The sequence below is a fragment of the Symphalangus syndactylus genome, chromosome X, assembly GCF_028878055.3.
Source record: "Symphalangus syndactylus isolate Jambi chromosome X, NHGRI_mSymSyn1-v2.1_pri, whole genome shotgun sequence".
In the NCBI taxonomy this organism is placed as follows: domain Eukaryota; kingdom Metazoa; phylum Chordata; class Mammalia; order Primates; family Hylobatidae; genus Symphalangus; species Symphalangus syndactylus.
In genome coordinates, this window is record NC_072447.2 from 142829601 (window position 1) to 142857241 (window position 27641).

Genomic DNA, 27641 nt, shown 5'->3' on the forward strand with positions numbered 1-27641 from the left:
AGATGAGGAGTTTCCTGTATTTTAGCTGAAAAGCTGGTGGTGGACTAGAAAGTTGGTGTTAACTAATGGGTACTAGTTTAATACCTGAGTGACGAAATAATCTGTACAGCAAGCCCCCATAAGTTTAACTATATAACAAATCTACACATGTACCCCAAACTTAAAAGTTAAATTAAAAAGAGAAAGTTGGTGTTAACTGGAATGGCAGAAAGCCCTCCATGAACCACCCTTCAGTCATGCAGAGCAAATGACCCATTCTCCTGCCCAATGTATATCTCTAGCTAGCCATCATGATTGCTTATTCTCTACCCTAACTGGACTAGCAGCTTCCTAGAAACTGGAATGCTCTCTCTCACTCACACACACATGCATGCACACATACTCATATCCCCATTGCCTAGCTAAAGGTAGATGTTTAGTAACTGTGCAGACATTAAGGAATGAGTGAATAAATAAATGAATGCATTGATGGTTTTGGCACAAGAAACCAATAGAGAGGTACTGCAAAATGCGATTGATGGGTTATCTTGGGAGTTACACCAAGCTATCCGTCTGATGGAAAGTTGAAGTATAAGCTTCTGAGAGTCTTTTTCAATACGAAGATTTCACGATTCTAGTTCTCCCTTGTCCCTAATTAATTTTTTTAAGACAGGGTCTCACTCTGTTGCCCAGGCTGGAGTGCAGTGGTGTGGTCTCAGCACACTGCAACCTCCACCTCCCAGCTTCAAGCAATTCTCATGCCTCAGCCTCTCAAGTCTCTGAGATTACAGGCGCACACCACCACGCTTGGCTAATTTTTCTATTTTTAGTAGAGATGGGATTTCACCTTATTGGCCAGGCTGGTCTCCAATTCCTGACCTCATGTGATCTGCCCGTGTCGGCCTCCCAAAGTGCTGGGATTACAGGCGTGAGCTACTGCACCCGGCCTAGTAATAGATTTTTAAAATAAAGGTTCCAGAGAAAGAAAACTACTGATTTTCATAATTAAGCTACTGAAGGCAGACAGCATGGCAGATCAAAAAGGACAGAATGTCAGGTGCTTGGAGGTGGACCCAGAAGCAAGGCCTAGGAGGAAATCCAAGTGACAAGAGCACATTACTAGAACAGACAGTGCAGCAACAACCAAAGGTCCAGGCAGGTGAGCAGTGAGCATCAGGATACTCAGCAAGGTAAAAGCTGACAGAATATAACATCAGAGAAATCTGGTAAAAAGGCAATTAGTGGGTGAGCATCAATAACATCAGGATTGGGCAGCAAAGACCCAACCGCAGGTATGGGTCTAGGCAGAGCTTAAGTTCCCCAGAAGCTTAGCTAAAAGAAAACATGTTCCTACATTTGGAGGAATTGGGCTGCCAACCATTGTACCCATAAAAGGACTTCACAGGGGATAAACAGAATAAGGACCAGTTTCTGGCCCAGAAATACAAGGGCTAGTCTTAATCACAACGAGCCAGACAACAGCAGGCTTACAAAAACATGACCACACAAAGTCAGAATGATACTAGCCAACATGCTGAACTGCTGAGCTAGCAGTCTGAGGTTCCCAAAATTCTCTCTAACTCAAGACAGGCTGAAACTCAAAGCCTCATTCAGGGCTGACCTGCCCCAGCTCTGTCCATTGGAAAGCCATGTAGACATAGAAGCCAACAGGCCCACACAGTCCCCCCAACATCAGAGAGTATGAGGCACACCTCTAAGTTCAAAAGAGGTGCTCAAAAATACCAGTGAAAGAGAATGAGAGTCTGTCACACAGAAAGAAAGGAGAAGAGGAATATGGAATCCAGTATACAGAGATCTTGTCTCTGTACATTTACTCCACTCACAACTACTTTTAGGAATGTTTGTCGCCCAGGCTGGAGTGCAAGTGGGGCAATCTCGGCTCACTGCAACCTCCGCCTCCCAGGCTCAAGCGATTCTCGTGTCTCAGCCTCTCGAGTAGCTGGGACTACAGAAGCATGCCACTAAGCCTGGCTAATTTTGGGGGGTTTTTTGTTTGTTTGTTTGTTTTTTACTAGAGGCAGGGTTTCACCATGTTGGGCAGGCTGGTCTCGAACTCCTGACCTCAAGTGATCCGCCTGCCTCAGCCTCCCAAAGTGCTGGGATTACAGGCATAAGCCACCGGGCCTAGCCAAAAATGCATATATTAAAAAGCTCTATGGCCCATAGGTATTACCTAGAAATCTATTCATGTTCACATTTCATATAATTTATTCATTCTCATATTTGTAGTCATATCTAGAAAAAAGAATTTGATACCAGGTTAAGATCATGTCCCCAACTATATATGAAACGTTTTGTGGGAAAATCAGATTCCTCTTACATTTTTATCTAATGCACCTTATCATGAGCATAACAGGTAACTGGGAAGACAGTCAATATTGCTACTCTTATTTCCCATTCTGAACCACAGATTTAGACGGTCTTAAGGGGTTTAAACAATGCTCTGGCCTTTTTACTCTCACTGTACAGATGAAAATCTGAGGACCATTGAGAAAGTTACATAACAAACTACAAAAAAAATTGCACAACAAACTAGTGGCAGAGCCAGCAAAGAAACCCAGATGCCTGTGTTCCTTCCATGTTTGCAGTATCATCAAATCTGGTAGAGATGCCTGTCATTAGGAAGTTAAATCCAGTAAAATGTATTTACTCATAATTCTTAACTCTTCCCAATGAGCTCATATATATAGCCCAACAGAAAATCTGCTCTTTCCATTCACACAGACCCTCGATCCTTGATACGACAGAATGGAAATCCACTAAAGCTTACACAATTTAGATTCTCTAACTCCAAAGCAAAAGAAGGCCTCAAGCAACATCATTTGATTATGAGATTTTGCTGCTGGGAAGAATTAATCAAATTCATCCTAGAGGCTCATCTGCTGCATGACATACTCATTCCTTGATACTGAAACTCCCTAACAAATTTCAACACAAGATGTGATGGTGACTTCTTTTCCTAGTACTTTCTGATCTTCATCTGTTACCTTGACTAGCATTTGAAGGAATGAAAATAAGGAGGTTGCTTTATCCCTAGTATCACACAATCTTTTGTAATTATATTAAAGCTGGGAAGATAGAAAGGGTCTCATTTAAGGACATACTTTTCACTACTTATGAATATGAAATAAGTGAAGAAGACAAATACCGCATGTTCTCATTCATATGTGAGAGCTACAAAAATGGATCTCATGAAGACAGAGAGTAGCCTGGTAGTTATCAGAGGAAGAGTTGAGGGGAAGGGAGAATGAAGAGAGGCTGATTAATGGGTACAAATATACACTTAGAAGAATAAGACATAGTGTTTGATAGATCCGTAGAGTGACTATAGTTAACAATAATCTACTGTAAATTTCAAAATACCTAGAAAAGAAGATGCCAAATGTTTCCAGCAAAAAAAAAAGAGATAAATGTTTAAGGTGATGGATATCCCAATTACTGATTTGATCATTACACATTTTATGAATGTATCAAAATATTACAGGTATCCCAAAATATGTACATCTATTATGTATCAATAAAAAATAATAAAAAACTAAAATTACTGAAGAGGTGAGAAAGTCTAATAACTGGTAAATCATAAATAATTGAGTTGGTATGACATCGAAGAATGTAATTTTAATTATTTAATGTTATTCATGTGTAATCAAACAAAAAATTTTGTTGAAAATCCCAGTATATTTAGAAGAGCTAAACAAATAAACACTGCACACCAGAAACTAGAACTTGACCAACTTTTTGTTACCTATAAAGTATAAGCTGTTGCTTAAATATGTTTTATTTCTCTAATTAGTAAAACTGGGCCTTTAAGGAAAAAAACTTTAAAATTTACCTAAAACTGGCCGGGCATGGTAGCTCACGCCGGTAATCCCAGCACTTTGGGAGGCCAAGGTGGGTGGATCACCTGAGGTCAGGAGTTCGAGACCAGCCTGGCCAACATAGCAAAACCCCATCTCTACTAAAAATACAAAATTAGCCGGGTGTGGCGGCGCACACCTGTAATCCCAGCTACTCAGGAGGCTGAGGCAGGATAATCACTTGAACCCAGGAGGCAGAGGTTGCAGTGAGCCAAGATCATGCCATTGTACTCCAGCCTGCACAAAAAGGGCAAAACTCCATCTCAAAAAATTTTAAAAGTGAGTAGTAGATTCTTCCACGTGGTAAATGGATATAAGAGATACTGGAAAGTGACAGTGAGGAAAATAATGTAAACCTAAATATCCTTTAGCTTACTTTTTTGGCATTTCGCTCAAATTCAGGGAGTTCCCCTAGACCTCATTAGGCAGAACTTAGATTAATAAATTTGTTCAGCAAAAAATTCCTATTTTTAGAATAGGTTTTTTTTATTTTTTTGAGACAGAGTCTTGCTCTGTCACTCAGGCTGGAGTGCAGTAGCATGATCTCAGTCACTGCAGCCTCCACCTTTTGGGTTCAAGCGATTCTACTGTCTTAGCCTCCCGAGTAGCTGGGATTACAGGTGCACACCACCACAGCCAGCTAATTTTGTATTTTTTGTAGAGACAGGGTTTTGCCATGTTCGTCAGGCTGGTCTTAAACTCCTGACCTCAAGTGATCCACCTGCCTCAGCCTCCCAAAGTGCTGGGATTACAGGTGTGAGCCATTGCGCCTGGCCTAGAATAGCTTATTTTTGTCTATTTGCCTTTTATAGTAGATGCGCCTAAACACAGTGAGATATTTTCATACATTCACGTGTAATGATCAAATCAGAGTAACTGGGATATCCATCACCTTATTATAGGCATGCACCACCATACCCAGCTAATTTTTGTCTATTTGGCTTTTATAGTAGACGCATCTAAACACAGCGAGATGTATTTTTCTAGTGATAAGTCAAACTAGAATCCAAAACTACTAATAATATACTAAAGGTCACCTTAAACATTTATATCTCTTTTTTTTTGCTGGAAACATTTAGTAGAGACAGGGTTTTGCCATGTTTGAACTCCTGGCCTCAAGCTGTCCGCCTGCCTCGGCTTCCCAAAGTGCTGAGATTACAGGTTGATTAATGGGTACAAACATACACTTAGAAGAAATAAGACCTAGTGTTTGATAGATCAGTAGAGTGACTATAGTTAACAATAATCTACTGTATATTTCATTCTGCTGAATGAATAAAATGAACCATCCTCCTCTCCAGAATGAGAGACAGAAAAATCAATACAAATCATTTTTAAAAAGATAACTGTACAGTGTATAAACCTAAGAAACACTACTTCAGACAGGTGACCAAGTTAACATCATCAGTGATAAGCCTGTTGACACCATGTCCCGTGGATATATGATGAGAATGGCCCTTCACCTCCCTGGTCTTCCTCCCCAAAATCCACAACTCACATCTAATCATGAGAAAAACATCAGACAAATCCCAATTGAAGGACATTCTACAAAACACCTGACCAGTATTCCTCGAAACTGTCAGTCACCAAAAACAAGGAAAGTCTGAGAAACTGTCACAGCCAAGAAGAGTCCAAATAAATATGATGACTAAATATGATGTGGTGTCCTAGATGGGATCCTGAAAAAGCAAAAGGACATTTGAGAAAAACTAAGGAAATCTGAATAAAGTATGAACTTCAGTTAATTATATACATACACACACACACACACACACACACACACATACACACACACACATTTTTTTCCGTTTCTTGAGACAGTCTCTCTCTCTCTCTCTCTGCCCAGGCTGGAGTGCAGTAGCGCAATCTCGGCTCACTGCGACCCCAGCCTCCTGGGTTCAGCGATTCTCAAGTCTCAGCCTCCTGGGTAGTCCCAGCTAGAACTACAAGAGTGCCACCACATCTGGCTAATTTTTTTGTAATTTTAGTAGAGATGGGGTTTCACCATGTTGGCCAGGCTGTTCTCGAACTCCTGACCTCAAGGCCCAGTCAGCTTCCCAATAATAATAATATATTAATATTGGCTTATTAATTATGGCAAATGTACCATTCTAATGTAAGATGTTAATAATAAGGGAAACTGAACCAGGTGTGGTGGTTCATGCCTGAAATCCCAGCACTTTGGGAGGCCGAGGTGGGCAGATGGCTTGAGCTCAGGAGTTCGAGACCAGCCTGGGCAAAATGGTGACATCACGTCTCTCCTAAAGTACAAAAATTAGCTGGGCATGGTGGTGCATGCCTGTGGTCCCAGCTACTCGGGAGGCTGAGGTGGGAGAACTGCTTGAAACGGGAGGCCGAGGTAGCAGTAAGCCGAGATTGGGCCACTGCACTCCAGCCTGAGAGAGAGTGAGACCCTGTCTCAAAATAATAAGGGAAACTGGGTATGGGGCATATACAGGTATCCCAAAATATGTACGTCTATTATGTATCAATAAAAAATAAAATATTGTTCACTACTTTTTCTAGTAGAAAAAGAACTCAAAATAGAATCCAAAACTACTAACAATAAACTAAAGGTCAACTTCAGTGAAAAGTGAATTGGGCCAAGCACAGAGGCTCACACCTGTAATCCCAGCACTTTGGGAAGCCAAGGCGGGCGGACAGCTTGAGGCCAGGAGTTCAAACACGGCAAAACCCTGTCTCTACTAAAAATACAAAATTAGCTGGGTATGGTGGCACACGCCTATAATCCCAGCTACTCAGGAAGCTGAGGCATGAGAATCACTTGAACCTGGGAGGAGGAGGTTGCAGTGAGCCAAGATGGTGCCACTGCATTCCAGCCTGGGCAACAGAGTAAGACTCTGTCTCAAAAAAAAAAAAGAAAGAAAAAGTGAATTGTTTACTTTCTGTGCACCTTTCCTACTGGGACAGTCTTTCTGAGAAGTGCTTTAAGTGCATGTTAGAAGCCAGGGACATGTAGCCAGGCGTGGTGGCACGTGACTGTAGTCCCAGCTACTCAGGAGGCTGAGGTGGGAGGATCTCTTGAACGGGGAAGTCGAGGCTGCAGTGAGCTATGATCATGCCACTGCACTCCAGCCTGGGCAACAGAGCAAAACCCTGTCTCAAAAAAAAAAAAAAAAAAAGCAGCAGCAGTCAGGGACATGAATTAGGACTGGGATGGGTAGAGAGTGAGTGGGGCTGCTGGAGACAATGTTCCCATGGCACTGACCCTGGTTAACAGTCTTTGAGCAAGTACTATCACTTGCTGTAACTCCTTCTTCCTCATCCTTTGCTCCTTTTGAATCTGATGATTTCTAGGAATGAACCTTCTTTATAACACATGCTGTATATTATTTGGTTTGAAGCAGGCTTGAATTTATGTCAATAAGGCAATGTTCTTTTTCAAAGCTCTCGGTTAGTTCTTAAGATATCAGAACCTGCAAAACGTGTAGGGCTGTTATTATCCCTTCAGATCAATAGCTCAGTCACTACTATGAGGTATTAAGAAAGGAATTAGGAAGACAACCAAATCTTTAGGGCTGCATCTATTCTGGCAAAAGCAGCACAGTAGTGAAGCACAAACATATTTTAATAAAAATCATTTTAGCAAGTGAGTTCTTACCAAGCAAAGAAATCCTGGGCTACTCTACCCAAATACTTTCATAAAGGTTTTAGCTATGAGGCAATCAGATTCCAGGAGCTACAGGCAAACAGAGAAGGCTTGGAGGCTGGGGGATGAGTACACGTGGGAATGAGTAGATGTAGGCAACAGGTGGACACAGGAGCATTTACACAAATACGTTAGGTTCCAACTAAGTGCTCCAGAATATTCACTAAAATATTCATTTTAATGTCAAATCCCTTCACAATTTAAATCAACATTTGAAACATGTCAACTGCATACACCTGTCTCCTAATAAAGTAAAACTTAAAAGGAAATACTGAAAAACAACGGAGAAGGTCTCACTCAGCAAGAAATGATATTGTTTATAATCTCCTACTTAAATAACAACTCTTCTGCTACTCTTAGTGACTTGTTTCCATAGAGTACAGTATGGAAAGAGAAAAAATAGTAATTTAACAATGGAGGAACCTGGCAATCACTACTTTAGATAGCTGAGTTATAGCAACACCAACAGTGGTTAAGTCATGCTGATAACATTTACCTTTGATATGACATGAAATGGCACTTCATCTCTCATCTTCCAAAACTCAGTAACACCAGACTAATCATGAGGAAAACATCAGACAAATCCCAACTGAGGGACATTCTACAAAATACCTGACCAGTATCCCTCAAAATTGTCAACATCACCAAAATGAAGGAAAGTCTGAGAAACTGTCACAGCCAAGAAGAGCCTGAGGAGACATGATGACTAAGTATAATGTGGAGCCGAACGCAGAGGCTCAAGCTTATAATCCCAGCACTTTGGGAGTCCGAGGCAGGGGGATCACTTGAGATCAGGAGTTCAAAACCAACCTAGCCAACATGGTGAAACCCTGTCTCTACTAAAAATACAAAAAAATTAGCCAGGCATGGTGGGGGGAACCCCCAGCTACTCGGGAGGCTGAGGCAGGAGAATTGCTTGAACCTGAGGGGCAGAGGTTGCAGTGAGCTGAGATCGCATCACTGCACTCCAGCCTGGGTGACAGAGCAAGACTCCGTCTCAAAAAAAAAAAAAAAAAAAATTTTAATGTGGCGTTTTGGAAGGGACCCTGGAACAGGAAAATGACATTAAAGAAAAACTGAGAAAATCTAAATAAAGCATAAACTTTAGTTTAAAATAATGTATCAATGTTGATTCATTACACATTACTAGTGCAAGATGTTAACAATAGGGAAAATGGGTGCAGGATATATGGAAACTACACGATCTTTATAACTTCTCCGTAAATTTAAAATGATTCTAAAATAAAAATTTTTTTAAACATTTAAAAATATTTCTTGGTTATCTCAAGAAAGAATCCCCATTCAAACTCTGCTTCTAACCACATATCAGAAAGAGAATCAATGAGCCCTGGACACCTGTTGTACAAGAAAGAAACCTGCAATTAATTTCCTATGGAGCATCTAATAGTCATCAGATGGAAGTGGTTTTGTCAAAATAGTGTCTTTGAGTCAAACATGAAGCAAATTAAGAGCCAGTGGCAAAATTGGGGATGTGCGACCTATTTTAACAATGTGGTCAATCCATCAGCAATAACAACTTGATTGTGTAGCACAACCCTGGAGCCTGAACAGCCAAGAATATGCACATTCAAAAATTGCTAATGCTGGCCGGGCGCGGTGGCTCATGCCTGTAATCCCAGCACTTTGGGAGGCCAAGGCAGGTGGATCACGAGGTCAAGAGATCGAGACCATCCTGGCCAACATGGTGAAACCCCGTCTCTACTAAAAATACAAAAATTAGCTGGGTGTGGTGGCATGCGCCTGTAGTCCCAGCTACTTGGGAGGCTGAGGCAGGAGAATCACTTGAACCCAGGAGGTGGAGGTTACAGTGAGCCATGATCTTGCCACTGCACTCCAGCCTGACAACAGTGAGACTGTCTCAAAAAAAAAAAAAAAAATTGCTAATGCTTCACAAAGTTTTAGATACAAAATCAGAAACTACAATCTAAGCTTTAGGGAGAAAAAAAAAGTTTTGTCCTTTTACAACAAACATTTTTGAAAAAAATTAAAACCCTCCAACAGTTACTGTAGAATCCTGGACTTATATGGCAATATACAAAAGTCAGAATTCAGGAGGTAGAAGTTGGAGAAACCCTTATTTTTTAAAGTTCAGGTTTGAGTAGACTTGTTTACAGTTCAGTTGGTCAAGTAGAGCTTGTTTACATTCCGGCTGACATCTGAAGACATCAACTGATAAAATGGGGAGGGGGCAAAAAGCAGTTCATTACCCAGTGTTGATAAGAAACAATGCACTGGCTGGGCGCGGTGGCTCACGCTTGTAATCCCAGCACTTTGGGAGGCCGAGGCGGGTGGATCACGAGGTCAGGAGATCGAGACCATGGTGAAACCCCGTCTCTACTAAAAATACAAAAAATCAGCCGGGCGTGGTGGCGGGCGCCTGTAGTCCCAGCTACTCGGAGAGGCTGAGGCAGGAGAATGGCGTGAACCCAGGAGGCGGAGCTTGCAGTGAGCCGAGATTGCGCCACTGCACTCCAGCCTGGGCGACAGAGCGAGACTCCGTCTCAAAAAAAAAAAAGAAACAATGCACTTAATTTTGTAAATAGGCAAGGAGGTGTAAACTGGACTTTATATTTTACTTACCAAGTGTTATGAATGTTTGGGTTCCCCCTCCAACCCCAAGTTCTTAATACTGAAATCCTAACCTTCAATATGGTATTACGAGGTAGGGCCTTTGAGAGGTAATTAGATCATGGCAGTGAAGCCTGGAGGAGTTAGTGCCCTTAAAAGAAGCCAGACAGTTCCAAAGTGAATGGACACCATTCTGTTTGGAAGGCTGCTACTTAGATCAAAGAAGGTAAAAACAGATCCACTCAGTGGGCTGAATTACATGCAGTTTTTCTAACAGTGATGAAAGAAATGAACAATGGTGCAAACCCCTGTGTTTGGGTTTTTACTGACTCATGGGCAGTGACCAATGGCCTAGCCATACACTCAGACAAGAGGGCCATGGACTCCTGGACTATTGAAAGAATGCCCAAATGAAGCATGGCCCTGTGGAGACATGAGGGGGCATTAAAGGAGAGTTAAGTCAGTGCCCATCAGAACTCCCTTCCAGGTTCGGAAGTTGACTGGAATCAACAAGTAGATATCCCTGTGTGCTCCCTTGAGGTGGCCACCTGGGCCCATGAAATGAGTGGATATGGGCGTACTGTAGCACTACAGAGATGGGCTGAATCTAGACATGTTCCTTTTGCACCCTCTCAAGCACAAAATGCCAGAAAGAACTGTTCTGTTTCTCAGCAAAAGAGACAGAGATTGCTGATGGCTGCGGGGCAGATTCTCTGGTGGGAAGGCCCTGAACATAGCTGGCAACTGAGACTAATGCCGGTAGCCCTGTGGGGAGGCTAAAAATGGGACCTGACAGGAATAAACACTGACTCTGGAGTGGGCTTTGCTTATCTAATGGAAGATGAAAATGCTCAGAGTACCATAAAAAAATATAGAAGATATTGTATGGATTTGGATGGCTGGCCATCATTTTTTCAGACCAAGGAACACACTGTACAGCCCACAAAGTCCAACAATGGGTAGAGAGATATTCTCCTTAGAGTAACAGTTTGACAGAGAAGTAGAATGGGCAACTGAAACCTTGGTTGTCTAAAACAGGGAGATAAAAGCATGAAGGGCTGGCTTACACACCTTCATGAGTGTGTGCTCACACCTCAACACGAGTGGGACTAGAGTGTCCCTGCTAGATTTTTTTTTTCCTCTGTTTTTCTGGTTTATCTGGGGAAGAGGGGGTGGGGAAGATGCTGGTATGAAAGAAAATTAAATCTTGGAACCCCAAAATCACTAAGCTAAAGGGCAAAGTCAAACTGGGGACTGCTTAGGGCAAACCTGCCTCCCATTCTATTCAAAGTCATCCCTCTGCTCACTGAGATGAATGTGTATCTGATTACTTCCTTTGGAAAGGATAATCAGGAACTCAAAAGAATGCCATCTTTTGTCTCTTATCTACCTATGACCTGAAAGGCCCCTCCCAGCTTCAAGTCGTCCCGCCTTTCCCAACTAAACCAAGGTACATATTGATTGATGTCTCAGGTCTCCCTAAAATGTGTAAAACCAAGCTATACCCCGACCACCTTGCACACATATCATCAGGACCTCCTGAGGCTGTCACAGACCATCCTTAACTTTGGCAAAATAAACTTCCTAAATTAACTGGACCTATCTCAGGTATCTGGGGTTCACACTGATATGACTATGTAGTTCCTGCCAAGGGAGGACTACACTAACATAACGACTATAGTTTGTTCTTTCTTCCTCAAATCACCTCAGGAAAAAAATATTAATTTTTTCTCCCCTACCTGATGCAGTGGCCCTAGGACCAGGGCTGCAAGTACAAGTGTTAGAACAGCAGGGATGATTTCTAAGCAAAAAACAAACTGTGTTTTTAAACCTTACATCAAAATTCCTAAGGTCATGATGGATTGTGCCTTCAATCCATCTAGCAAAATTGGGGCCAACGGTGATTGCAGCTATATTGCCTGGTGGTAAAAATAGCTCAATAGTTCTGCAACTTTGTAACCTTACGCTGTCTGAGTAGACTGAGGAGGAGGTACTTGCCAGACTTGTACTGCTGCCTGCTATCTAGACCAGCACAGTGGCAATTCTAATGTCTCTTCCAATGTTGAAAAAGTTAGGGTACTAATGGAGAGAAGGAGAAATACTAGCTGAAATTAAAGAAATGAATGGGATATTGAGGAAAATTAAATATTATGTTACCAACTCAAGAGTCTCCAAGCAAGAGATAACATTGTCTATAAGCTCAATAATCCCAGATGCCTGAAAGGGTAAAGCTATATATATTTACCAAGGCAACTCCTGCTTTTGGAAGCTGACAAGATTGAGAGGAAACCCACAAACAGGAGTGGCCTCATCTTGGAAGACATTCATATACTATGATGGGCTGAACTAATTATTAATGATTGTGCATAGTATATACTTTTACGTGAAAAATCCATAGTCAAAAACCAGGGGGTGGCCTGTGGTATTACGGTATATATTGGTTTTCATCCACAGTTCCTGGCTCATAACTTCCATAGCCCTTGTTACAGCATTTTGTTATAATGTTGGGTGTGTTAGGACTCAGGGGGCAGGCCTCTGACCTTTTCCTGCCCTCCTTTCTTATTGTAGGTCTTAAGAGCCTTCCATGCAAGGGTCCCACCCTATACCCTGGGGGAAGGAATGCTGATGTCTTGAAGCTTCCATAAAAACCCAAGGGGTCAGGGTTCAGTGAGTTTCCTGATAGCTGACATGTGGAGGTTCCTGGAGGGTGGCACCCCCAGGACGGGCCTGGAAGCTCTGAGCTTCTTCCCCCATACCTCACCCTATGCATCTCTTCATCTGTATCCTCTGTAGTACCCTTTATAATAAACCGGTAAGCATTAAAAAAAAAAAATTTAACTATAAAAAAAAATTTTTTTAAGGCCAAAGAGTTTGCTATCCCTCTCTCTGATTTCAACCAGAAGACAGCATCTGTGAGTGCCCTCACCAGACATCCTATCTGCCAGAGCCTTCATCTTGGACTTACCAGGCTCTAGAACTTTGAAAAGTAAATTTCTGGGTTGTTCAAGCTACCCAGTCTGTGGTATTCTGTTATAGCAGCCTGAACTAGGGCAAAGTCAACCTTCACTCAATATTTTTATAGAACACTGGTTTTCAAATTTTATTATGCCTCACCATCACCTGGAGGGTTTGTTAGAATACAGATTGCCAGGCCCTACCCACAGAGTTTCTGGGGTAGTAGGTCTGAATCAGGGGCCTGAGAATTGCATTTCTAACAGCTCTCAGGTGATGTGATACACTCTCTTGTCTTTTGTAAACACTCTAACAAAATTAGAAAACCCATGATCAAATATAAGGACCTAAACAAAATTCAAAACTAAATTTACATAATTTGTGAATGTTCTGTTTTTTCTTTTGCAAGAAATATTTTTTGAGCATTTATTCCAGTGCCCAGAACTAGACTGGACACTGGCACTGGGTGGAGTACTGAGTAAACTAAAACACACATGCTTTTGGCCAGGCACGGTGGCTCATGCCTGTAATCCCACCACTTTGGGAGGCCGAGGCGGGTGGGATCACCTGAGGTCAGGAGTTCGAGATCAGCCTGGCCAACATGGTGAAACCCTGTCTCTACCAGAAATACAAAAAATTAGCTTGGCGTGGTGGTGGGCGCCTGTAATCCCAGCTACTCGGGAGGTTGAGGCAGGAGAATAGCTTGAACCCAGCAAGCGGAGGTTGCAGTGAGCCGAGATCGCACCACTGCACCCCAGACTGGGCGACAAGAGCAAAACTCCGTCTCGAAAAAATAATATGCTTTTTTATTTTTTAGATGTTGTTCTACGGGTAGAGGGAGGCTAATAACTAGTCTCGTAATTCATTAATTACAATTGCAGGAAGAGGTACATAAGAGAAGTACAAGGTGCTATGAGGCCCTGTAAGATTGGGTGGTCTGACATTAGCCTGGGTCAGGGAAGGCTTCTTTAAGGAAAAGACACTTGAACTTAGTTCTGAAGGAGAAGCAGAAATGGGGTCCTGGGGAAACAGCATTCCATATAGTGGGAAAACCACACACGGTAGGAACAGAATACAGTAGGAGGGTAGATCCCTCAGGGAAGGCCAGAGATATTGCTGCAGGCAGGCATGCAGAGCCTAGCAGGTAGAGTAAGGAGTTTGAATCATGCTGTAAGTATGAACAGAGCTACTAGGGATTCTTAGCTAGAAACTAACTTAATGTATGTTTCAAAAAGAGTCAGCCTAGCTGCTTTGCAGAGATGGAATAAGAGTAGCAAGAGTGGATCCAAAAAACAATTCAGGGGACCACAATCTGTGGAACTGGGTGATGGACTGGGTAAGATGGAGCGAGGGAAAGGAAGAAAAATTCAAGGCTAACTCTATAAAATGCTGTGAAGTGATCAGCAGTGCTTTTTCCGATCTGAATTGAATTTTTCCCTATGGCATAGTGTGAGAGGAAAACAATGGATTTTATCTGTGCCTGGGAAAAGACGGGGCTTACAAAAATACTTAAACAGTAGGATGACAGATCAAATGTTTCCCTTTTCCAAGAATGGAAAATTCCTTTTGAGAGCATTATATATTAAGCTCGTAGTTAGCTTTAATGTCTCCTTTTACATTTGTGGAAGCAGACTGACAGGATTATTCATCTCATGCCATAGTCTCTGAACTACAGGAGCATCTTACTTTTACCTTCTCATAGCATTTGTCACTTTCTGTCTTGTATTTTCATTATATAACAATGTTTCTTATCTCCCTTCTAAAACTGTAAGTTCCCTAGTGAAACATAATTTACCACAAAAATAAGAAATCCCAAAGACAATCTATGTACTCCAACCTAGGGATGTTGTAAGTAGGAAAGGGATTAGAGAAAAAATAGGCAGAAAATTATTTTCTTTTGGCTCATTACACAAATGAGTTATCCTTAAAAAAGTGACACAGGAAAAGTTTTTTTTTTTTAAAGTACTTACGTATTTTATGTAAAAATGTTTAAAGCAGCAATCAAATATAATTAAAGAAAATAGTAAAAGGTTGGAAAATATTGCCTGCTGTAATTGGAAAGGCTACTAAGCAAGATTTGGAAGATCAAGGGGAAAAATGAAAATACTTCCACTCTTTCATGTCACCACATCCTTAAACTGCACTAACAATGGCTAATTGAAGTTAACTAGAGCTCTACAGCAAACTCAGACCATAAATAATTTCTACCCTTAGCAAAAATCTGTCTCCCCTCCCACCACCCCCACAACAAATACCTCTACAGTCCAAGTATGTGCAACACTCTTAACTGTGTGTGGCAGAAGAATCTTAGTCCCTCTCTTCTTTGGGAGCTAAGCTTTCCATCTAAGAAAGCCAAGACAAGGCTGGGCATAGTGGCTCATGCCTATAATCTCAGCACTTTGGGAGGCTGAGGCAGGTGGACATAAGTTACTTAAAGCATATGTAGCTTGAACCCAGGAGTTCAAGACCAACCTGGGCAACATAGTGAGACCCCCAACTCTACAAAAAAAAAAAAAAAAATTAGCTGGGGTCATGGCATATACCTGTAGTCCTAGCTACTTGGGAGGCTGAGGTGGGAGAATCGCTTGAGCCCGGGAGGTTAAGGTTGCAGTGGGCTGTGGTTGCACCATTGTACTCCAGCCTTGGTGACAGAGCAAGACACTGTCTCCAAAAAAAGGAAAAAGAGAAAGTCAAGAGAAAATCAGATACCTCAGTCCAGGTCCTAGCATAACTCATTAATGTAACATTCATTGGCCGGGCATGGTGGCTCACAGCTGTAATCCCAGCACTTTGGGAAGCCAAGGCGGGTGGATCACAAGGTCAAGAGTTCAAGACCAGCCTAGCCAAGATGGTAAAACCCTGTCTCTACTAAAAATACAAAAATTAGCCAGGTGCAGTGGCAGGCACCTGTAATCCCAGCTACTCAGGAGGCTGAGGCAGGAGAATCACTTGAACCCAGGGAGCAGAGGTTGCAGTGAGCCGAGATCGTACCACTGCACTCCAGCCTGGGCAAGAGAGTGAGACTCTGTCTCAAAAAAAAAAAACAAAACAAACAACAACAACAACAACAAAAATTCATTAAGGCCTTGTATTGCTTGCAGCAGGTGAATATGTGGCACAATGGTGTCTTTCCACGCTAACTACTTTCTGATGGGGTCTGATAAGGTCCTAGACTCAAGCATGTTAAAACCAACCATGCATTCTTATAGGCTTCATAACAACCCAAAATGTTATTTCTTGCTCACAAAACTTCATTTGGGGATTTACTCAAACGACACCTTCTCAGTGAGGCCTTCGTCACCCTTTGAAAAACTGCAACCCTCACCCCTGACACTTTCTATCAGCATTCTCTGCTTTATCTTTCCTTTATCACTCATCACAGGAGATATTACAATTATGTTGTTTACTGCCTGCCTCCCTGTCCACTGGATTGTTCTCCCAAATCTGTTCTTCCTTTCTTCCTGAACACCTGGCTTTCCAACCAGAAACTACATTTCCCTGACTACCTTGTGGCTAGGGAGGACCACATGACTAAGATTTCTCCAATGGCATGTGCGCAAAAGTAATATGTGAAAGTTCCTGTCACCTTCCTAAAGAAGCTTCTCCTGGACTCCCTTTCCTTCATGCTGGCTGGAACTTTACAAATCAAATGCTGTGAAAGACAAAATTGACCCACACAGCCTGGAATGCTGGATGGCCTCATAGAAAAGAGGCTGCTGGCCAGGCACGGTGGCTCACGCCTGTAATCCCAGCACTCTGGGAGGCTGAGGGGGGCAGATCACGAGGTCAGGAGATCAAGACCATCCTGGCTAACACGGTGAAACCCCGTTTCTACTAAAAATACAAAAATTTGCCGGGCGTGGTGGTGGGCACCTGTAGTCCCAGCTACTCGGGAGGCTAAGGCAGGAGAATCGCTTGAACCCAAGAGGCGGAGGTTACAGTGAGCCGAGATTGCGCCACTGCACTCTGGCCTGGGAGACAGAGCGACACTCTGTCTCAAAAAAAAAAAAAAAAAAAGAAAAGAAAAGAAAAGAAAAAGAAAAGAGACTGCTTACCTTCTCTGGGTTGTTACATGCCAGAGAACCAAACGTCTGTAATTTTTTGGCCACTGTATTTTGGAGCTCTTTGTTACATTATTTTACCCTGTACCCTAACAACAGCTTCCTACGTTAGAATGCAGGGACCAAAAGGTCAGAGATTTCTGTCTGTTTTGCTCATCAGTCCATCCCTAGCAAGTAGAACAGTGTCTGGCATGTGCTAGGATACTCAGTAAATATGTGTGAATGGATTAAGTAGACAACTTTATTATCATCGCCCTCCACATCTCCAAATCACCTTCATGGCTACCAGAAATTAGATTACAAAATCCAAATGCTCCCCAGAAGTTCCTATATCCCATTCACTGCCATCTTCCTCCGGTTCCACTGAATGCCCTTCAGCCCCACTAGCCTCCTTTAAGCTTCTCCAACATGCCTGACTCTTGCCCAACTCAGGGTCTCTGAGCAAGCTGGTTCCAGTAACTACTCCCAAACCCCTTTGCAGAAGGGGTCCTCATGCCTTCAGTTATCTGCTTAAATGTCATCTCCTCAGACAGAACTTCCTGTTACCCTATCAAAACATATCCTATTTCTGCTATATCTGTATCCTATTCATTTTATTCATAACACTTATGAAAATGAGTAAATAAAAAATGTGTTGGGTTTTCCATTCTAAACTGGATTATAAGGTCCATAAGGACATGAACCACTTTTGTTTTTATTTACCACTTGGTCCCCATTGCCTAACATATAGTGCCTAGCTGGTTATAAGTAGGCAATAAAGGAGTAAACGAATGAACTTCACTAAAGATGTTGCGTGTTTAAGTACGTTGGGGTGGATATGAGTTACTTAAAGCACATGTAGCTCTCCATAAATACAGTATTCAAATGTCCTTGACTACCTTCCTGACAATAACATAAGTTTCTGTTTATGGGGCTATAAACCAATGCACAACCCAGCAGATTTTTTATTGCTTTCTTAGAAGGATTATCACTCCCTGTTTCCACTACTAGCTTTTAGTTGCTAATAAGCAGGTAGAATTTTAATGACTCCTATTGGTATGATGGACTAAGTAGCTTTTACCAGGATGTTTCCAATGCAGGCTCACACGGGGATGTAATTTAAAATAAATGATTATTATACTTTAGGACCATGCCAACTGGCCTCCCAGGACCCAGGACTAAAGCCCCTCTGCTTTCTCAGGTCAAAGTTTCAGTTAATCAATTTGCTTCTAAATTATGTAACCTGAGATTGCTCTCTCAAACTGTATGGGCACCAGCCAAACTGGGCACATGGAACAATCTGGGGGTACTCAGTGACAGAGACTTTAAACCACACTGCTTTTGGGGTTTATTTTGTTTTGTTTTGAGACAGAGTTTCGCTCTCGTTGCCCAGGCTGGAGTGCAGTGGCGCAATCTTGGCTCACTGCAACCTCCACCTCCCAGGTTCAAGCAATTCTCCTACCTCAGTCTCCCGAGTGGCTGGGATTACAGGCACCTGCCACCAGGCCCGGCTAATTTTTTTGTATTTTTAGTAGAGACGGGCTTCATCATGCTGGCCAGGCTGGCCTCAAACTCCTGACCTCAGGTGATCCACCCGCCTCAGCTTCCCAAATTGCTGGGATTACATGAGTGAGTTATTGCGCCCGGCCCACACTGTTTTTAAATAACATTTCTTTCCTTCTGTATCTGGTCTGTGATGTGATGGTGGATACACAAACTTACGCATGGGATAAAATTGCATAGAACTAAACATACACACACACACACCCCACGCACACACATACAAATGAATACAAAATATGGAAAATCTGAAAAAGATTGGTGGACGGCATCAACATCAGTATCTTGGTTGTGGCATTATAGTGAAATTTTACAAGATGTTACAATTGGGGAGAAATTGAGTAGAGTATGTGGGATCTCTCTGCATTTTTTCTTACAACTCCATGTGTATCCATAAATATCTCAATAAAATTTTACATCAAAAAATGCTGTTTCAACACAGAAACTCTAGGATACTACAGAATTCAGCTGGTTACTTTTCTGAAGAAAACAGGAAGGAAGATGCTGGGAAAATGAGAGAAAGAAGTAGGAGTAAATATGAAACTTCACAGCGGGAAAGGTTACTGAAAGAACACTGCATTCCTGTAGCCTGCACGTCCTTAGAAACACCTCATAAAGTAACTGTGGTTTTACTTTACTCACAGGACTATTGCTAGATCTGTGGGAAAGAACTATAAGACAGTTGCTAAAAGTTTGAAAAAGACAGTTACTAAACGTATGAAAGACCTGATAATCTACTTTTTTACCTTAGGTATTTGGCATATTCCACACATCTGTACTATTCTTGAGTGTGATCACTTACCAATGAATATGATTTGAACTCATGTTAAGAGAGGGTGTCAAATTGAGAACCAGGCAGATCCACCACCTACAGTAAATATGACCCTAAATTGAAGAAATTAGATCCCAAAGATTCTTGGTGAATTTTGAAGTCTTCATCAGTATATCCATATTAAAAGGAGATGACAGAGGCCAAAATAAAAGAATTATGGGCTGCCTGTAATCCCAGCACTTTGGGAGGCCGAGGCGGGCAGATCACGAGGTCAGGAGATCAAGACCATCCTGGCTAACATGGTGAAACCCCATCTCTACTAAACATACAAAAAATTAGCCGGGCATGGTGGCAGGTGCCTGCAATCCCAGCTACTCGAGAGGCTGAGGCCTGAGAATCGCTTGAACCCTGGAGGCAGAGGTTGCAGTGAGCCAAGACTCTGCCATTGCACTCCAGCCTGGGTGACAGAGTGAGACTCTGTCTCAAAAAAAAAAAAAAAAAAAAAAAAGAATTATGGGCTGACAGGACAGCTGGATTAAAATAAGCATCAGTTTCATTAAAAACGGCTAACTTGAAGATAAATCTTTTGACTCCAGCTCTTAGAAGATCTAAAGTGACCTTGATGGGCAGTGGAAGAAATCACAACATGGAATTCCTTGAATAAAAATTTATTGACTTTAAATAATTTTGCCTAATGTTACATATACATGATTTTAAAAAAAAAAAACCTCTTTAAAAAATGAAAAAGAACACTGCATATTCTGAAAACACAGTCACATATCTGAAATCTACTTCAGGTCACAGTGTCAAAGAGTTAGAGACCAGAATGTTTGTTAGGGAACATCTAGTTCCATACCTGCATTCTAAAGACCTGAAAAGTGAGGCTCAAAAAATAATTTGCAAAATGTTAAAAGTTTTAGAAAAAAGAAACAGGAGACTAGCTTCCCAACACTGGCATAGGGAAGGATTGCTTAAACAAGACACATAAAGCACTAACCATAAAGAAAAAGACAGAAAAATTTAACTACATTAAAATTAAGAACTTGTTTATCAAAAGGTACCAAAAAAAAAAAATAGTAAAAGAAGGCAAAGTATCTTAGAGAAGATATCTGCAACATAACCACAAAGCTTTAGTGTTTTGAATATGAAAAGGACTCTTAAAGTCAGTATGAGAAAGATAAACAACCCAATAGAAAATAGTAAAAGGAAATAAATATATCAGGAGAGAAACATAAATGGCCCATAAACATATGCAAAAATGTTTAACTTCATTAGTAATCAGAGAAATGCAAATTAATATCATCGTGAAATAAAATTTCACACACAATAGATTGGCAAAAAGAAAGAACTCAAACAATAGCAAGTGTTGAGAAAATATGAATCAATGGAAACTCATATATTGCTAGTGAGAATGCCCATTGGTACAACTACTCTGGATAACAATTTTACCTCCTTTTGTAAAGATGCACATTCCAAGACCTATGATTACGTATGTGAGACTTCCTATATATACGGTTTTGTGTTTCTATGTATATGCAAATCCTACACACACACACACCCCACAAGAGAAATACCCTTTAATAAATACACACACACCAAAAGATACATATTGTTCTTAGCAGCACTGATCATACCAGGAAAATAAAAAATCCTGTGAACAACCCAAAGGCCCATCGACAGGAGAATGGATAAATTCTAGTAAACTCCCAAGGTGAAATATTATTCAGCAATGACAATGAATGAAGTATGCCTACATAAAACCTTAAAAAGAATCTTAGCAGGCCAGGCACGGTGGATCACGCCTGTAATAATCTCAGCACTTTGGGAGGCCGAGGGAGGGCAGATCACTTGAGGCCAGGAGTTCAAGACCAGCCTGGCCCAAGACCCCATCTCCACTAAAATACAAAAATCAGCCAAGCATGGTGGCACATGCCTGTAGTCTCAGCTATTTGGAAGGCTGAGGCAGGAGAATCATTTGAACCCAGGAGGCAGAGGTTGCAGTGAGCCAAGATCGCACCACTGCACTCCAGCCTGAGAGACAGAGTAAGACTCTGTCTCAAAAAAAAAAAAAAAAAAAAAAACTTAGCAATATAATATTGAGTAAAAAAAATACAAACCATTTTTATAAAGCTCAAAATAAGAAAGCTAAATATCTACGTTTGTATACATACATGTTAAAACTATACTTTAAAATAGAATGATTATTACAAAAATAAGGCTAATAGTTACAGGGTGGTGGGAAGGCAAGGAGATGAGATAGGGAAGTAGTACATAGGTAGAATTGTATTGCTAATGTTACAATTCTCAAGTTGGGTAGTGGGTATGCAGGGGTTTATTTTTTTATTATGTACATATTTTATATCTATTCTATTTGCACAGAATATTACATTTTTAAATGACAGTTTCTTTTAAAAGGAAGTGATTTTTCCAAGGCTACGCTGCTCATTAGTAGAGGCACCATAACAAAGAAGTTCCCACCCCCATACCTCAAAAAACTTCCACAATGTGAGGTACATATTAGGAAATAAACAGATACTTGTTAATGCACATTGAATTTCATGACTACTTAAAATCATCAATTTCAAACATGGATTCTATAAATCCATTAATAAGTCTTCTGATTTGATTACATATGATTTTATTTTGATTGCACTGCCTTCATTAGTATCTTTAATAAGTAATATGTCTGAATTTTTACAGGAATATTTTAATTGCACTGCCTGAAATTTCAAAACAGGGATATATGTTCTCCTGATACTTTTCACTGAGGTCTGGGGTCTAACCTAACAAATGATTATGACTTTTAAAATAGACTTTATTTACTGAAACTGCTCCCTTGCTAGGGCTCTCAGCCTTAGGTTGAATCACTGGCTGTAATAAACATGGCACCCAATTCAGCTCGACCAAATTACTACTTGTTCTCAAGTATATACAGATGAATTGTCTACTTATTGCCTCCTACTGTCTTCTAGCAGCTGTCACTCAGCCTGTCCAAGGACTGCCACTCTATCTAACATTCTGCAACTAATTAATTGTATTCATAAGGAGAGATGAGTAAGAGTACTTTTGAAAAATAATGGCAGGTGACCACTGGCAAAGGCAGTGTTGATTCCCAGGAAGCTTGCCCATAATATTCCAGCATCAACAAAAATCCTCTCCTCCATTAGTGCTGTTAGCTAAAAGATTAATATAATTAGATTTGAGTTTAATTAATTCTAGAGCATAGTTACTAACCAAGGCATGGGTCTACATTCGATCCTCAATCATTCAGATCAGTGTAAAACTAAACAGTATACCCACTATTAAAAACTCATGAACAGTGTTAGGCCTCTGAGCCCAAGCTAAGCCATCATATCTGCCTGTGACCTGTAGGTATACATCCAGATGGCCTGAAGTAACTGAAGAATCACACAAGAAGTGAAATTTAAATGGCCTGTTCCTGCCTTAACTGATGATACTACCTTGTGAAATTCCTTCTCCTGGCTCATCCTGGCTCAAAAACTCCCCCACCGAGCACCTTGTGTCCCCCACCCCTACCGGCCAGAGAACAACCCCCTTTGACTGTAATTTTCCTTTACCTACCCAAATCCTATAAAACAGTCCCACCCCTATCTCCCTTCGCTGACTCTTTTCGGACTCGGCCCGCCTGCACCCAGGTGAAATGAACAGCCTTGTTGCTCACACGAAGTCTGTTTTGTGGTCTCTTCACACGGACACGAGTGAAACAGTACTTCCTAAAATTTGTCATTGTTCCCATCCAAAGTATATAAAAGTCAGTTCAAACTCATTACCATTAAAGGGGAAACTGAAATTTGGGGTAGAATACCGTCAAATGTGCAATCAAGAGATGGAGACCCAAAGAGCAAAACAGATAAAAACCCAACAGAAAATAGTCAAAAGATTCGCTCACTCCTAGACTCTAGGCCTAAACACATAGTACAGAATTATAAAGCTGGGAAAGAACTTAGATACAAATCATCCCAGGAGCCCATGCAGTTCACAGATGAGGAAACTGAAGACAAGGGCAATAGAACTGAGCCTGGAATTCCATATTTCTGAATTCTCGATTCACTGAATAATCTTGGAAAAGCCACTTACCCTCTCTCAGTCCATTTTCCCAGCTATAATGAAGATGTTGGACTACTAAATGGCCTCTAAGGTTCTTTAATAGTTCAAGGATTCACTGAGCCTTACAGACCATCTAGCAGCCCAAGTCCTTTATTTTACAGATGGGGGGGTCTAGCAAACTACAATTATTTATAGTACAGTCTGCCATTCCTGACCTATAGACACTTTAGATTTGTTCATTCATCTTCACATGATCCTAGGACCTAAATGTGACAGTTAATTTTATGTGTCAACTTGACTAGGCCACAGCATGCTCAGGTATTTCACCAAGCATTATTCTAGATGTGTCTGCCAAGGTGTTTCTGGATGAGATTAACATTTGAATCAGAAGACTGAGTAAAGCAGATTGCCCTCCATAATGTGGGTGGACCTCATCAAATAAATCAGTGTAAGGCCTGAGTAGAACAAAAAGGCTGCCCTTCCCCTTCCCTTGACTAAGGAATAACTCCTCCTGCATTTTCCTGCCTTCAGAATTGAAAAGTGGCTCTTCCAGAGTCTTGAACCTATCAGTCTTCAGACTGGAACTTACGCCATCAGTTCTTCTGAGTCTCCAACTTGCGGACTGCAGATCTTGGGTCTTGTCAAGCTACATAAACCCATGAGCCAATTCCTTATGATAAATCACTTCTTGTATATATCCTATTGGTTCTGTTTCTCTGGAGAATCCTAATAACCAAATGTGTATAATAAACTAATGCTTATACAGCACTTAAAACAGTTCCTGGAACTTACCACCCTAGGTTTTGCTGTTATTATGATTAAAAGGCAAAGAAAAACAACTTACAACTATAACAATTCCATAAACCTGCAACATATCAATGAAATCATGGATCAGCAATTCAAGGCTCTGACTTAATTATTTCTGCACACAGATATCCTAACAAAACACACATGCCTACACCGAAAGTAAAATTTTGAAAAAGATTTTTAAAAATTTCAAATCTTGACCCACATAAAATAATGAGATTAGCTCCATCTTTGTGCAATAAGGACTTAAATGAGACACTACTATCATTGCTGAATATCTGGTACCCCTTAAAGTTGCAATAAACTCACAAAAATAATAACATTAAAAGTACTTGCACCTCAATAAAGCTGTTTAAAAACAAATTTTGAAACAAGAATTTGAAAAACACATAGACAAAAAGTTATCAAAAGGACTTAAAAATTACACCGGGCGTAGTGGCTCACACCTATAATCTCAGCACTTTGGGAGGCCAAGGCAGGAGGATCAAATGAGGCCAGGAGTTTCAGACCAGCCTGGTCAACACAGTGAAACCCCGACTCTACTAAAAATGCAAAATTTAGCCAGGCATGGTGGTGCACGTCTGTAATCCTAGCTACTCGGGAGGCTGAGGCACGAGAATAATTTGAACCCGGGAGGCAGAGGTTACAGTGAGCCACTCCAGTCCAGCCTGGGTGACAGAGCAAGATTCTATCTCAAAAAAAAAAAAGAAAAAAGAAAAAAAGAAAAAAAATATTTGATTAATAAACACTTCATTTGGTATTTATACTGGAGTATTTTTTAATTGATATATAATAGTTGTACATATTTTAGGAGTACATTAAGTACTTTGAAAATATAATAGCAAATTGCTGAAGAAAATCAACGTTGTAAATGTGTATGAAACCATAGTGAAGCTTATACAGTTAATTCATTAACTACATCACAGAATATTAAATAACTAAAAGCATAATTTAAAAAGGCATGATGTATGTATTATAAAACACAACATGTGGCCAGCACGGTGGCTCACACCTGTAATCTCAGCATTTTGGGAGGCCGAGGCGGACAGATTACCTGAAGTCAGGAGTTCGAGACCAGCCTGGCCAACATGGTGAAACCCTGTCTCTACTAAAAATACAAAAATTAGCTGTGCATGGTGGCACACACCTGTAATCCCAGCTACTCGGGAGGCTGAGGCAAGAGCATCGCTTGAACCCAGGAGGCAGAGGTTGCAGTGAGCTGAGATCACACCACTGCATTCCAGCCTGGGTGACAGAGCAAGACTCTGTCTTAAAAAAAAAAAAAAAAAAAAAAAGACTGGACATCACTTAGTCTTTGATCTCTCAGTCAAGCACTACAAGTCTATAATTATAAATGGGAAGTAGGATTAGAAATGCAAATAGAAATCGTATTTCATTTATTCAGCAAACATTTAATGAGCACATATTATGTCAGGCAGTGAAGCATTAGGGATATAGCAATGAGCAAAAATAGTCACAGGTCTTACCTTCATGGAGCATACTATATAGAGGAAATCTAGACACTAATTAAGTTACCAAATACAGTATGCAAATGTAAAGTCAACTACAAAAAGAATATGAAGGACAGGTTCATAGTAACTGAGAAACTGGCATTGTCTGAGGGAAGGATCAGGAATAGCTTCCTTAGGGAAGTGATGATTAAGCTGAGCTCTGAGAAATGAGTAAGAGTTGAGACAACTGACTACAGGAGAGAAGTGTACCAGGAATATACAGTATATACAACGGTCCTGTGGCAGATGGAACACAAAAAATGAGGAAGGTTTTTTGCAGAAATTAAAAAAAAAAAAATCCACCATAAAATCCATATGGAATCTTAAGGCACCCCAAATAGCCAAAACAATCTTGAAAAAGAGCAAAGTTGGGGGTCTCGCAACTCCTGATTTCAAAACATATTACAAAACAATATGTAATCAAAACCACGTGACACTGGCGTAAAGACAGACACACAGGCGAACAGAATAAAAATAAATATCCCAGAAGTAAACTCTCATGTACATGGTCAAATGATCTTTAACAAGGGTGCCAAAACCACTCAGTGGGGGAAAAGAGAGTCTTTTCTTTTTTTCTTACCCTGTCCTATGATGCTGGGAGAGTCTTCAAATAAATGGTGCTAGGAAAACTGGACATCAACATGCAAAAGAATGAAGTTGGACCCTTATCTTATACTACATACAAAAATTAACTCGAAATCGATTGAAGAACTACATGTAAGACTTATAAACTACCAACTAAACTTAAAAATATGCAACTCCTAGAAGAAAACAGAGGGGAAAAGACTCATGACATTTGGATTTGACAGTTATTTCATGGATATAACATTAAAAGCACAGGCAACGAAAGCATAAACAGACAAATGAGACTACATCAAATTTTAATACTTCTGTTCATCAAAGTAAGTAATCATCACAAGAAAAGGCAACCTATGGAATGTGGGCAAATATTTGTAAGTCATATATTTCATAAGGAAATATTATCCAGAATATGTAAATAATTCCTACAACTGAGCAACAACAAAAAAGGAAACAACGCCCCCGCAACCAAAATGGGTAAAGGAATTAAGTAGACATTTCTCAAAAGATGACATACAAATGGCCAAAAAACATAGGAAATGATGCTCAACATCACTAATCATCCAAGAAATGCAAATCAAAATCACAGTAAGATGTAACCTCACACCCATTAAGACAGCTACTATAGGTCAGGCGTGGTGGCTCCCACTTGTAATCCCAGCATGTGGGAGGCCGAGGCAGGGGGAATCACATAAGGTCAGGAGTTCGAGACCAGCCTGGCCAACATGGTGAAACCCAGTCTCTACCAAAAAGACAAAAATTAGCTGGGCATGGTGGTACACGCCTATAATTCCAGCTACTCGGGAGGCTGAGGCAGGAGAATCACTTGAACCTGGGAAGCAGAGATTGCAGTGAGCAGAAATCGCACCACTGCACTTCAGCCTGGGCAGCAGAGCAAGGCTCTGCCTCAAAAAAAAAAAAAAAAAAAAAAAAAAGACAGTCACTATAAAAAATATAGCAATTGTTGGTGAGTATATGGAGAAACTAGAACCCTTAATGGGAATGTAAAATGATGTAGCCACTGTTGAAAACAGTACAGAAGTTCCTCAAAAAATTAAAAACAGAATTACCATATGCACAGCAGTCTCATTTCTGGGTATATATCCAAAGAATTGAAAGCATAATCTCGAAGAGATATTTGCACACTGATGTTCATAGCAGCATTATTCACAATAGCCAAGAGGTGGAAGCAATCCAAATGACTATCTACAGATGAATGGATAAACAAATATATAT

At 40.8% G+C, this 27641-nt stretch overlaps 2 protein-coding genes across 8 annotated transcripts in view; one reads left to right on the plus strand and one right to left on the minus strand.

The window, feature by feature from the left end:
- The window catches only part of ATP11C (ATPase phospholipid transporting 11C), a 205475-nt gene that overhangs the window by 163093 nt on the left and 14741 nt on the right, over window positions 1–27641 (minus strand). The window lies entirely within an intron of this gene.
- HAPSTR2 (HUWE1 associated protein modifying stress responses 2) overlaps window positions 9321–27641 on the plus strand; it is a 187302-nt gene continuing 168981 nt past the window's right edge. Inside the window, exon 1 of the mRNA XM_055267943.2 lies at window positions 9321–9349. The gene's annotated coding sequence lies outside the window, so the exon portion shown is untranslated. The remainder of the gene's footprint in view (window positions 9350–27641) is intronic.